Source organism: Lathyrus oleraceus, chromosome 4 (genome assembly GCF_024323335.1).
Source record: "Lathyrus oleraceus cultivar Zhongwan6 chromosome 4, CAAS_Psat_ZW6_1.0, whole genome shotgun sequence".
Lineage (NCBI taxonomy): Eukaryota > Viridiplantae > Streptophyta > Magnoliopsida > Fabales > Fabaceae > Lathyrus > Lathyrus oleraceus.
In genome coordinates, this window is record NC_066582.1 from 383,491,707 (window position 1) to 383,506,109 (window position 14,403).

The 14,403-nt window shown below is 37.6% G+C and overlaps 1 long non-coding RNA gene across 3 annotated transcripts; it reads left to right on the top strand.

Annotated features, from left to right (window-relative positions):
- The first annotated feature begins 395 nt into the window (after nt 1-395).
- On the top strand, nt 396-4,266 carry LOC127075575 (uncharacterized). 3 transcript variants are annotated; one of them, XR_007786582.1, is made up of 3 exons: nt 396-1,046; nt 3,186-3,720; nt 3,939-4,266. It is a non-coding gene; the product is annotated as an uncharacterized LOC127075575 (long non-coding RNA). The 3 variants fall into 3 exon arrangements; XR_007786581.1 differs by having other exon boundaries at nt 3,644-3,720; XR_007786580.1 differs by lacking the exon at nt 396-1,046 and having other exon boundaries at nt 2,916-3,720.
- Nucleotides 4,267-14,403: the final 10,137 nt, after the last annotated feature.

Consider the following 14,403-nt stretch of genomic DNA (forward strand, 5'->3'; position numbering starts at 1 on the left):
AGATTAAGGTCAAATTAATTATCCATTACCAAATATCACGTGAAAACTAACTTGATTAAAAGATCAATTATTCTAAATCAATTCCTAGTCCTAAGGGAACATGTAACCCAAAATTAAACCCTAGGGTTAAAATGGTCCAATTACATGGGAAAACTCTTAGGGGATTTAAACAAGAATTTAATTAAAATCAACCATCCTAATTATTTCTAATTAAAAAAATTAATTTTAATCCTAATTAAATTCTAAAATATTAATCCTAATTTTTATTCCTTAATTGGCCTAATTAATCAGCAATTAACAAGGCTAAAAACAATTAACAAACAAAAACATTAAAGCCAATCATAAGAATGGGCTTAACAAAGGAGGTACAACCCCTGAACCCTGTGTGATGGAAATGAAAACGCGTTTGGGCCTAGGTTCGGAAAGCCTAATAGAATTTTCTTTAGGGAAGGGGGTGTAGGAGCAAAATTATAGATACTGGAAATGAAACACGTTGGGCCCGGGTTCATAGAGCCAATCAGGACTTGGTTAAGGGAAGCAATACAAAGAGCACCTGAGCAATGTGATTCGGCATAACCAAGTCAATGTCACACGTGGGGCTTATGAATTGACACTAGATTGAAGTCAAAATAAATATAACGAGCGCCACCAGGGGAAATGAACTCAGGTCAAAGCTTCATCTGAACCACCGTGGACCACCATGTCAGAAATCGCTTCTGGCGGCGGTGGCCACCAAAAATCAACATCAAACACACCATTAGAACCACTTCGGTCTCCTTTCCACTAATCTGCAACTAGATTTCTTAGATTCTAAACCTAACTCCAAAATCGCATAGATCCGTTCAAGAACCCAAAAACTCCACTCATAAATTAAACTTCAAATATGAGGAATCAAAGCCCCCGGGGTTAGGGATTTGCTCCTCCTCTCCTAATCCTACATCCTCGCCAGAAGGAAAGCAACAAATTAAAACAAACACTAACCTCTATAGTAGAGTATCAACGACGCCGAAAACGAATGGCGAGAAAATACCAGAGACAACTTCAAGGTAAGCTTCTTGAATCTTTCACTTTGAGTTCATGCAGCTTCTTCTTCTTCTTCTTCTTCGCGATTCTAGTCGGTAGGTGTTGAAAAGTATATCTTCGGCAAATATTTTTATATCGTATCCACAGAGATTGGTTGATATTACCGCCGTTCTATAATCCAAATGTTGTAAGTTTAGAAAGTAACAAGGTTGTTTTGGTTGAAAAGTTATCTTGTGAGTAAATGTCACTAAAAAGTAAAATGGTTTTAATCTAATGTAAAAGCTTGGCAAGATTGGAGTTCACTATTTCAAATGTTTATGCTTCCTTATGATAACTATATAGATTTAAGATTATTGATGATGTTCAAGTATCCTCTCAAAGTCATTTATGTCTAAATGATATTGTGATAATCACTATATTGATCCTTAGACGATCTCTCCACCTAACTATCAATATAGCAATATTTAATGTTTAATACCAAAGAATAGTAATGAATAAATCTATCTCTACAACTTATTCACTACTTGAAAATCTGTTTTATGTCAAGACTCAAATAATCTCTCTCGCCAACTACTCAAATCTGGTTTTCAACTTAGGGCAAAAACAGTATTTAATACATCAACAATCTTTATCATATATATAAATCAAATGGCATACATAAACATATGAGAATAGCTACTACCTCCAATCTTGACAAAGGGGAGTTTAGCTCCTCATCATCATTGTTCAAAGCAGAAAGTTAAAGAAGAAAAACTCTATTTTTCTCTCTTACAAAAAGCTCTCAATATCAATGTCTCAATGATAATAATAGTGTGTCTTTTCCATGCCCTAGCATAATGTATTTGTTTCTAACAAAAAAGGTTGACATTTCCCTAATTGGTCATTGTCATCTCCAGCAGAAAAGCAATTCCCAGGCAGACATCAAAATGGCAATAAACTTTTCCTGCAAAACAGCACTTTTGACCCTCAGTCAGCTTGCTAGATTCGCAGCCTTCGCGGCGCGAAGGTAGTTCGTGGCGCGAACTGTTGCTTCTCCAGCTTCCTTGTTTGGCAAGCTTCCTCCAAAGTGTGGTGTTGTAATCCAAAGCCTTCTTAACCAAAAATTCTACAAAACTAACAAATATGTGAAATAACTATTCAAAACAAAATAAATTAAACCTAATTGCATTTATACAAAATAGTGAGAATAAAAGTGTGTAATTACATCAAAACTTGGTAAAAGGGACCAATAAAATGATATAAAAAGTAGTACTAATTGGTCCCTAACAGTAGGATGAGAGATTTGTGATTTTGGGCTTAACACAAGTCAAATTGAAGATCTGATGATGAGCTTCAATGGATTTTAGGGAATGCATGTAGGTGAGGTTGAGATGAGAGATTCTCAGGGAGAAACGAGAGAAAATTGAGAGAGCTTGAAAGTGAGTTTCTGATTGGAGATTCTGCAGAAAATGATTGAGAGCTATTGTGTAATGATTGGATCCTTTTTATAAGAGGTTATCAACATTAGGGTCGTGAATATGTAGTTAGGATTTCAGTTGGAAATTTGGAATTCTGTTGAAAAACCAATAATGTCATTGTAACTGAATTTCTGAAATCAAGGCAAACTGAATTAGTTAGGATTTCAGTTAGGTTAGTTTAGGTGAAAATGAAATAGTTAGTTGCAAACTCAAATTGAAATGAAATTAAAATATTAATGAATCCAACTGTCATATTTCTGTTAATCTTGAATTTTATTTGAAGTGAATCTGAAGTTAATTTTGTTTGGAAATTAAAGTTAATTTGGAGGTAGACTGGTTTGTCAATTTGGCTTGCATTTTGATTTACACTTCTTCTGGATTCACTGCTGAATTGAATGGACCTGAACCCAATTGTCTTACCCCCCCCCCCCCCCCTATTATTCTACAAACTTGTTTGAATCAATGCATTAGTGAAAAGCTGTTAAGTACTTAAACTGGTTGGAAGTGTAGATTAGGTGTATGCTAATGATGGTTAATTGTTGTATATAACCAAGTTAATATGATTGATAGTATGCTTGATAAAAAGGAACAGTCTGCCATGGTTGTGGAGGCCTTGATTTCTATGTTGCCAAATATGAAGAAGATTGGTTGCTCATGGTACATTGTTTGATGAAGGTTAAGGCTATTTGTTGCTTGTTGGATCAGGGTTGTTGTTTGTTGCTAGCTAAACCTGGTGAATGTTCATTGCTCATGGGGTCCAGGTCTACCAAGGTGATTCTTTCATGTTTTCATGCTTGCCATGTGAGGTGTGTTATGACTGAATGTCAATGAATAGAATATCCTTGACTGGATTATTAAGGAGTTGTGTTTCATGCTTGACCAAGAACTTGTCCCATTTTATACTACTTTTTCATGAGCTGGTTGTGAACCGATTCATGAAGTTGTTGAGAGTTTGGATTGAGGTTGTATATGTTAGGTATGGTTTATGTAGGCTTGTAAGGTTTGCACTGGTCTGGTTTTGTAGGGTTCATTTCCTGGTTTGCAGACTGCATATTATGGTTACATTGCTTTCATCAATCAGGTTCAATGTTGGTGGTGACAAGCAGCTTGAACAATGCCTTGAATTCAACTGATTTTACCTAGACTATCTTTACTATTTGTAGGTCCTGACCTAGAATAGCTCGAGGAAATTCATTGAGCAATGTTGATGTGGAACTGATCATTACTCATTGTGCAGCAGGTAAATGACTTACATTTCTGACTTGGTGTGTTCATGGTCGTGGCCCATTGGCTTATATGTTGCATCCCATCTCGATATTGTAGAATACTCACGTGTTTATGTCATGATTTATTTTTCCATCTTGATTTTAGCTTATCTCATTAATTCCAACTCCATTCATCATGCTATGATTTTATATGTCCTGATTTGGACTTATGCTTTGCCACTTGCTCATGTAGGTCACTTGGACAATGCATCATGACATAAAGTTTGGATTTTTGGACTATCATGTACAAAAGGCCAAAAACCAAGGATCAAGGATCAAAAAGGAAGATTAGGGATCGAATTAGGATTAGGGTTAGTAAAATTAGGGTTTTGGGGAATTGGGTTGATTTTGGTCAAAGTTGACGAAAAAGTTAACTGTTGACCAAAATCAACATTTGGTTAAACTTCCATTTTTTTTGTATTTTTCCATGTGTCGAACATTTTATTTGTAATAATGGCATTTTATGTATATGAATGAAATTGTCACTTGTTTATGAATGAATTTGGTACTTGTATGATGAACATGGTTTGACTTTGATGTTTGTATGAAATTGAATCTTGATACTTGTGATGAATTGATGGATATCAATCATTTCATGATCATGACTTGAAATAGATTGACATGAACTATGAACATGACTTAGATTAACATGAGTGATTAACAATAATATGACTTGACTGAACCATTAACATGAATCAAATTAACTTGAATGGACCAATTATGGGCATGAACCTAAGATCTTAGCAAGGACCAGGATGTACTATGACCTAACAAATGACTTATAGACCAAGAAACAATGGAATGACAATGTAATGAAATGGATTTGAACATCCCTGACTAGGGGAAACCAAGCAAGTCATGTACTAGGCACTTGTAATGACCAGATGAATGGTTATGGAAGGAAGCAAAATAGGAGTTATGGGACCAAGGACTTGAGCTAGGACCAAAGGGCTTAAGCATAAATGAATGGAACCAAATCCAAGTAATCAACATGAATGAACCATGAACAAGAGGTTATTGGGGGATCTTGATCAAGCAAGGGAATCAAACACATAATGGGTAAAGAATTAGATGAAACTAGGGTTTGGAGGCCATCTAGATGAAAAGTCAAGCTATAAAGTACCTTAGGACCATATCCTCCCTGATTAGGGTTTCATGATGCATACACTTCAACCAAGGTTTTTGAATCAATCATGATGCTCTCATAAACAAATCTCCAATGTATGAGACCCCCAATTAAGGTTTAGATAGCCAAGACAAAGCCCAAGGGGTACCCATGAAGGCCTATAACCAAGTCATTAGGGAATTAGGGTTTGAGACCCCTGAAGAGTGCCATGATGAAATCTTGTGGAATTCATGCTTCCATAGACCATGCAATTAGGATTTTACATCCCCTATGCTCAGATGAATAATCAAAGACATACCTTTGATCTTTGATCCACACACAAACCCTAGCTTGCAAGCTAAGAGCTTTGAATTTATAATGATCTACTTATTGAATGAATGATGCATATGAATGAGGCATGAATGCATACATATGATTCTTAAGTCAAGGATTGATTGACAAGATGAAAAGAGGAGGGCAAATTTTGGGGCATGACAACTTCCCATATTTAATCTAATTAAACCTGAATGGTCGAATTGTAGGAGCTTTTCGGATATTCAAGGTATGAGTGGATTAAATACCGAAGTATCCGAAAATTTTCCCGTTGAGAATGGTCATATGAAATAGGGATGGCGATTCAACTTTTATAGGTTCATCTGCTTGAATTTATTGATAATCTATGGGGATATTGCAAATGAGGAACATGATATGCATGTTGCATGATGTATGCTTTATTTTCATGATGCATGCATATTTCATATGGTCATGTGGATGTCATTCACAAGGTATGGTTTCTGGCATAGCGGAAACTTTGACTCATCACTAATCATACCAAGGAAACTGTTATTATGAGAACGGTGTGTATTAACATTGTTGCTGGGGATCCCCCATGGTCATGCTGAAGAGAGCACAAAGGTATATGATCTAACCGGGCAATTATCATGACCTTTCCAAATGTTCAAGCAAAAACTTTCAAACTACCGATCAACTTTTAGGATTTTTTAGGAGGTTAAGGAAATGCATAAGGTTTTCTATTAATGTAGCTTTTATTATTCCCCAAATTTTATAACATTATGTGATGAAAATAAACCAGTTAGCGCAAACAAAACACAGGAGAAATGAAAATAAAATGATAAAGGAACTGAATTTTATTGATTGTAAAAAAATCTGTACATATGATGCGTACAAGGATGCAAAAATACTTATTCAGGAAATTTCAAAAATTGAAAAATAAAATAAATGGAAATGGGAAATAATTCTGTATTTTCCATTGTTTGCAACATTGGCTGCCATCCACTGTAGGATTTGAATCTCAATACTTCACTTCGATTGACGATGATTGGATCGATCTTCGGCCATCTGAGATCTAGCTATAGTGAACTAGGCTCAAGGAACATAATCAAATTCCTGTATCCCTAAGTTTTTCCTAGACATTTTCTATTTTTTTCGTCCACCGGGATGCTCATTCTTACGTCGCCCTTTCAGGTTTTCAACTTAGCGAGCTTTATGTCTTTATTTGATCCCTAACTTTTTCATGGACAATTCATTTTTTGGTCCATAAGGATAGCCATTTTTTCCTAGATTGATCTTGTGAAGGTCAAACTAGCGGGCTTTTATCATCATTTCTTTTTTAGGCATTATATTTTTTGACTATGTCAACATTCACTGGCGACGGCAGATCTTCCCCATGCATTGTGGTGAGGATTAGAGCTCCACCTAAGAAGACCTTCTTAATGATAAAAGGTCATTCGTAGTTGGGAGTCCATTTTCCCCGAGGATCCGAGTGAATAGTAGAGTATCTCTTGAGCACGAGTTCTCCTACGCAATATTCACGAGGAAGTACTTTCTAATCAAAAGCCTATTTGAGGCGTCTTTGGTACAATTTATCGTGGCATACAGACGTCAAACATTTCTCTTCAATCAGATTCAGCTGATCATACTAAGATTGAACCCATTCAGCTTCATAAAGGTCAGCCTCCATAATAACCATGAGAGAAGGAATCTCAACTTCGATTGGTAAAACAACCTTCATCCCATACACTAATGAGTACAAAGTTGCCCCCATGGATATACGAACCGAGGTCCTATAACCGTGCAGGGTGAAGGGTAGCATCTCATGCCAAACCTTATAAGTTCTGACCATTTTCTGGATAATTCTTTTGATGTTCTTATTAGCTGCTTCTATGGCGCCGTTCATCTTGGGCTGATATGTTAAAGAATTGTGGTGCTCAATCTTAAATTCTTCGCACAACTTCTTCAACATCTTATTGTTGATATTACTAAGATTGTTAATTATGATCTTGCTAGGAATTCCATAGCGACAAAGTAACTCTTTCTTAAAAAACCGAGTAACCATGTGTCAAGTGACATCGGCATACGAAGCAACTTCGACCCACTTTGTAAAGTAATCAATAGCAACTAGGATGAATCAATGCTCATTGGAAGCTTTAGGTTCTATCATCCTGATCATATCAATACCCCACATAGAGAAAGGCCATGGAAATGTCAAAACGTTCAACGGAGATGGGGGCACAAAGATCTTGTCACCATATATTTGACATTTGTCGCATTTTTTCACAAAGTTGTAACAGTCAACCTCCATTGTTTTCCATTAATACCAAGCCCGAATGATCTTCTTGTCCATATCAGGACCTTTCACATGTACACCATCACAACCTTCATGTATGGATTTTATGATCGTGTTTTCTTCATGTCTATCCACACATCTGAGCAACATGAAATCATGATTCCTCTTGTATAACATATCACCATTTAAGAAAAACTTGGAGGAAATCCTTGTCAAAGCTTTCTTATCGATAATAGATATACCCTCGGGATATTGTTGTTTCTCTAGGAATGTCTTTATCTCATAGAACCAGGGCTTATCATCAGGATCTACCTTGATTGCTAGATAATATGCTGGTTCATCCAGGTGGTCAATATGGATAGCTGGTGCTTCATTCTTCCATTTAACCTTAAACATGGATGCCAACGCAGCTAGAGTGTCTTCCAACAGATTCTCTTCCTTAGGAATATGATGAAACGATATTTCATCAAAATAGGGTATCAATTTTCCGATATGCTCTTTATCAAGAATCAACTTGCTATCCCGAGTCTCCTAGTCACCCTTTACCTGACTGATTACCAAAGCTGAATCTCCATATACTTCAATAACTTTAATCCTTAAGTCAATGGCCGCCTTAATACCATAGATACATGCCTCATATTATGCCATATTATTTGTGCATTCAAATCATAATCTAGAGGTAAATGGAAGGCGGAATCCATTCAGAGAAGTGATAACTGCGCCTATTTTATGACTACAAGCATTGGAAGCACTGTCGAACACGAGCGTCCATCACGATCATGGTTCAGGGCCTTCCTCGTGGTCTGGAATAACGTAATCTCTGATAAACATGATATCTTCATCTGGAAAGTCAAACCTCAATGGTTGATAACCCTCCACAGGTAAATGAGCAAGGTAATCAGACATAATACTCCCCTTTATCGCTTTTTGAGTAACATACTGGATATCATATTTGGTCAATAACATTTTCCACCGAGTGATTCTACTAGTGACAACAGGCTTTTCAAATATATACTTTATAGGATCCATTTTAGATATTAATAAAGTAGTATGGTAAACCATGTATTGTCTTAGGCGTCGAGCACCCCAAGCCAAAACACAATAAGTCTTCTCTAAAAGTGAGTATCTGGTCTCACATTCAATGAACTTCCTGCTGAGGTAATATATTTCATATTCTTTCTTGCCTGTGTCATCATGCTGACCCAAAACACAACCCATAAATTCATCGAGTACCGTGAGGTACATAATAAGAGGCCTAACAGGAACAAGTGGTATGAGGATCAGTGGTTCTTGCAAATACTTCTTTATTTTGTCTAATTCCATTTTACAATCATTATCCCACACAATCGGTTGATTCTTCGTCAACAATTTAAAGATTGGTGCAGGTAGCTGTTAAATGTGATATGAATCTGGAAATATAATTAAGTCGACCAAGGAAACCTCATACTTCTTTCTCTATTCGGGGAGGTGGCATATCTTGGATCTCTCAAACTTTGTCTGGATCAACCTTAATGCCTTTTTGACTGACTATGAACCCCAATAATTTACCAGATTAGACCCCAAAAGTGCACTTTACTGGATTCAATCGCAACTTGAACTTCCAGAGTCTGGAAAACAATTTCCTTAAGTGTTCCAAGTGATCATCTTCAGTTTTGAATTTCACGTAAACCTCAATCTTTTTATGAATCATGTCGTGAAAGAGGGTTACCATGGCGAGTTGATATGTTGCCCATGAATTCTTCAAGCTGAACGACATTACTTTGTAGCAGTATGTTCCCTAAGGCATGATAAAAGTTGTATTCTCCATACCGTCAGGAGACATCTTTATCTAATTATACCTTGAGAAACCATCCATGAAGGAAAAAACGGAAAACTGAGCTGTATTATCAACCAAAACGTCAATATGAGGCAAAGGGAAATCATCCTTTGGACTTGCTTTATTGAGGTCTTGGTAATCTACGCACATTCTGACTTTACCGTCTTTCTTCAAAATTGGAACAATGTTAGCGACCCACTGAGGATATTCAAAAATAGCTAAAAAAGACAACATCAAACTGCTTATTAACCTCCTCTCTGATCTTGAGTTCCATGTCGGGTCTGGTCCTTCTGAGCTTCTGCTTAACTAGAAGACATTCAGGCTTGAGTGGTAAGTGATGCTAAACAATGTTGGTGTCCATCCCTGGCATATATTGATACGACCAAGCAAAGACGTCAACATATTCATGCAATAACTTAACCAACTCAGAGTGTACATGCTCATTCAGAGATACACCAATCTTCACCTCTTTTTTGTCAACTTCAGAGCCCAAGTTAATAACATCCACTGGTTCTTTCTATGGCTCAATCTCTTTCTTCTCGTGCTCAAGGAGCCGTGCTAGTTCAACCAATTCACAATCTTCCTCACTATCATCTTCAACTTGGTTAATTGGAAGTCCAAACTTACAGCAAATTCTTGCCATGTTATTATCAATGGTTTTGTTTTCTCTGCATGTTATGAACTTATTTTTAGTATGCTTTTTAATAAAGTGGAAAAAGAAAAAGAAACTTTTGTCATTTCGTTTTTGGTGAAAAAGTAAAATAATTGAAAGAAAGGGAATAAGATTTTGAATGCAAACACACTTTCTTTATTTAATCACATAATACTTTTAAACAAGGAGGCCCTTACAAGCTATCCTCTTGTCTCGGGCGAAGACAAGGGATTAAGAAAACAAAATGCATTAAGTTTTCTCTGAATATACTATAGGAATCACGGAAGTCGTCCAGTTGGTGAACTTGAATCCTGGAGGACATCTGCGTATAAAACTGGGAGTCTCCTGTTTGCTGCCACTAGATTCTCCAACAACTGCCACAGTGTGATCGTCTTGGAAACCTGCACTACTGAACTTGACAACTTATGAGTTGATGGACGATATCCAATATCGAATTTGTTGTTCTTCTCTGTCACATTAACAACTTGACCCCAACCATCTAACAAACCTTTCTCTATAGTTTTCTTGACAGTTCTGACTGAAGACATAATTATTGTAGATGACTGATCATGATTAGAAGTAGCTGAGATGACATCTTCAAATTCTAAAAATTGGAGTGGAATTTTAGCAACCCTTTCATCTGTGTTAACATATACGAACAAAGATAGATTGCTAACCAATAGGTCCTCCTCACCACACACTATTACCAATTTGTCATCAATCATAAATTTTAACCTTTGGCGCAGCGTAGAAGTCACTACCCCAACAACATGAATCCATGGTCTACTAACAAACAACTGTAGGCCGGATTGATGTCCATGACTTGGAAGGTGATAGTAAATTGATGAGGTCCTACACAAATTGGTAGATCCACCTCTCCAATAACCTGCTTCCTAGAGCCATCAAAACTCTAACAATCAGGGCACTTGCCCTTATCTTGGGTCCCTTAAACTGTAGCTGGCTCAATGTAGCTTTTGAAATCACACTAAGAGAGGAACCAATGCAACAAGAACTCAATATAGTAGGGTGTTTACACACATGACCAAGATATGCAATGCCTTATTATGGACATTTCCCTCGGGTGGTAATTCTGCTTCATTAAATCCTATATACCTGCTGGCAGTGATATTTGCCACCACGTCGTCAAATTGATCGACTGTGATATCCTGCATCACGTGAGCAACATTTAGGACATTCAATAATTCCTTACGATGAGCCTCAAAACTCAGGAGTAAAGACAATATAGAGATTTTGGAGGGAGTTTGACTTAGCTCATCAACAATTTTGAAGTCACTCTTCTTGATCAATTTGAGGAATTCTTGGCCTTTCTCAACAAAGATACCTTTCTTGTGACCTCCAACCTGTTTATCTTTATTTATCAGCCCTTTACCTTTGGATGTTTTAGATTCTGCAACCTTATCTGGAATAACCTTTGTTACAGCTGGAATAGTTGTCACGACCGGAGTGGCGAGTACAGATGCCCCTGCCTGTGGAGGAGGAGGAAGAACCTTCTCCTTAGAAAGGACAAATATGGATGATGAAGAGACCTTAGGAGTGTATTTTTTATAGAATACAATGCCACTGAGAGTCATGCCTCTCGTTCCAGTTATGTTAACAATTTCAGTACCGGGAAATTAAATTTCTTTTCCACCCATGTACGCAGTAGTTTCATACCTCCAAGGCATCACCTTTGTGTCTTTATATGGGAACATACTAGACACACGGATATGGATAGGATGAATCCTCTTGAGAGGAGCTTCGATCTTCTTTTTTCTATATATTATGGTTATTGGCTCGATAACAACAATCTCTTCAACTGCTCTTAACCTAGAGAACTGTACCAACCCTTGATTCATCAAATTCTGAACATAACCCTTCAAAACATCACATCGACCAGGATCTGATTCACATACCCTACAATTATCATGAATACCATTCAGAAACCCATGCTCTTCAAGATTTTTCACAACCACAGACATTGGAGTCTTCACATCAGCAACCCTTCTAACAGATTCTGCAGTATCTTCATCAATCATTACGCTGACCACTGGCCTATTATGATTTTACAAAGGATTTGTCTTTTCATTAGGTTTCTCTTGTGAAAAAGACAGAACCTTCTGGTTAATCATCTCTTGAATTTTATTCTTGAGAGTCCAACAATCTTCACTTGAATGTCCTATATATCTAACGTGGTAGGCACAAGAGGCATTAGGGTTATCTTTGGGATGATAAGGAGGGATGGCCTGAGGAAGTTCCTTTGGTACCGGATCCCCAACATGAGTCAGATATGGCACCAATTCAACATATGGTGCAAGGATCTTATTGATATGAGGACGTTTACCATAGTTGTTCTGGTAGGTCTGGCCCTGACCTTAACCCCTAGTATCACAAGCATTTTGTTGAGTTTGAGTAGGCTGAGACGGTGCGAGTTGTTGATTACAATTTTGCAGTTGGTACTGGAAAAGAGGTTGTTGATACCGGGCAGCAACAATGTATGGATAAGTATAATACAACACAGGAGCCATATGAAACTGATACTGAGGGTGGAAATTTGTCGTCATAGTACTTGTCTCCCCTTCCTTCTTCTTTGTAAAGCTAACTTGTGGTTTCTTATTCATAGATAGATGAGAAACAATACCTTCAATTTTTCCAGATTTAACCCCATTCTCAATTCTTTCTCTGATAGTCACAATATCGGCAAAATTGGATGAGCAACTGCCAATCATCTTCTCAAAATACAACCCTTATAGGGTACCCATAAAGACGTCAATCAAATCATTGTCAAATCAAGTCAGCCTGAACCGAGAAGCCATTTCACGCCACATCTAAGCCTACTCTTTGAATGTTTCACTGGACTTCTGAGATTGATTCTGCAATTGCAACCTAGTCGGCGCCATATCCAGATTATACTTATACTGCTTCAAGTATGCTTCAGATAAGTCTCTCCACTATCTAATTTTGGTATGCTCCAAACTCACGTACCAATCCAAGGAAGCCCTAGAAAGACTGTCTTGGAAACAATGAATCAACAATTCGTTGTTATCAATATACAATGCCATCTTTCTGCAATACATCGGAACGTGACTTTGAGGACAACTCAATCCTTTGTATTTTTGAAAATCTGGTACCTTAAATTTTCGAGGAAGCATCACATTTGGAACTAAACACAAGTATCTGGCGTCCATACCGAAAGCTTAGAAACCATTTATAGCACTAATTATGTCGTCTAGCACCTGATAGTCCGCTGGCCTGACCAGACTAGCATTTGGAACAACGATCTGACTGGCTGGTCGAGAAACATCCTAAGAATACACCTGAGTCGGTACAAGCTGAGGAGAAAACAACATCTGAGGAGGATAAGAAAAACCAGGAGGCACGATTTGAGGAGCAACATTCAAAACCTAAGGAGACTGCCATCTAGTTTGAGAATTAGGGGCCAGAGGTGCCCCAGATTGCACAAACTGAAGTGCAGGGTTTACAGGTGCGTAAGGCAGTATGGGTACAGAAGTTTCCCTAGGATAGGAAATTTGAGCAGCTTGGTATTGATTTTGCTTCACAGGCTGAGCTTCCTGGGAAGGAATTCGGAAGTGGAGGCGCAGGTTGCCAGCATCAACCATCTGAGGAGATTGAATTATGGGCATACCCCAAGGAAAAGCAGAATTCCCAGTAGCAGACAGGGCAACAAGAGCTTGGTGTGGGAAGAAATCACCTTCATTGGAAAATTGGGAAGCGAAGTTCAGGGGCACTCCCCATGGGTAGGCAGCAATAAGCATGTTGGAAGTAGGTGGGAAGATATGATGATTCACAACAGGTGGCACCACAGTCTCAACAGGAGTCTCAAAGATGGCAACAACATCAGCAACATAAGTAGTCACCAGATCATCATTGGTGACAATGGCAGTAGTAGGATTTGCAGAGGTGGAAGCCCTCTGAGTCTGGAGATACTCCATAATGGTCTCCATGTTTCCTTGGAAAAAATCCATTTTCCCCTAGAATTGGGCCAAAGTTTCCTTAATAACAATGTTGTAGTATTTGTAATCATTCATGAGCTCGGGTAAAATATCTAGGATGAGTCACCATAGTTACTGCGGAAAGATGAGAAGATAAGCATTTTGTTTTCCGAAGGCCAAAGCAAGTGAATGTGAGGATGCATGAATGCATGCAAAAAGTATTTTGACATATGCACATTTTTTTTTATCATTCATTTTTGTAAAGAAATTTTTCCAGGGAATCCTTGAGTTTTGTTTATTAACACTAGTAATCATGAAGCATAAAGACAGAGACAATGTATGAAACCAAAAGCAAAGAAACACTTTTATTAAATATCTAAAATTGAATTGAAGTACAAATCAAGAATTTGTCCAACGGGCTACAATAAGCTCAACTTTAACCGTATCAAACACCACTCTAAAAATAGATACGAAATGGAATACAACCCAAGGAACATTATGCGAAAACACTATAGTAAAGGTTTCCTTCAACAATTCTGGAAGGTCTT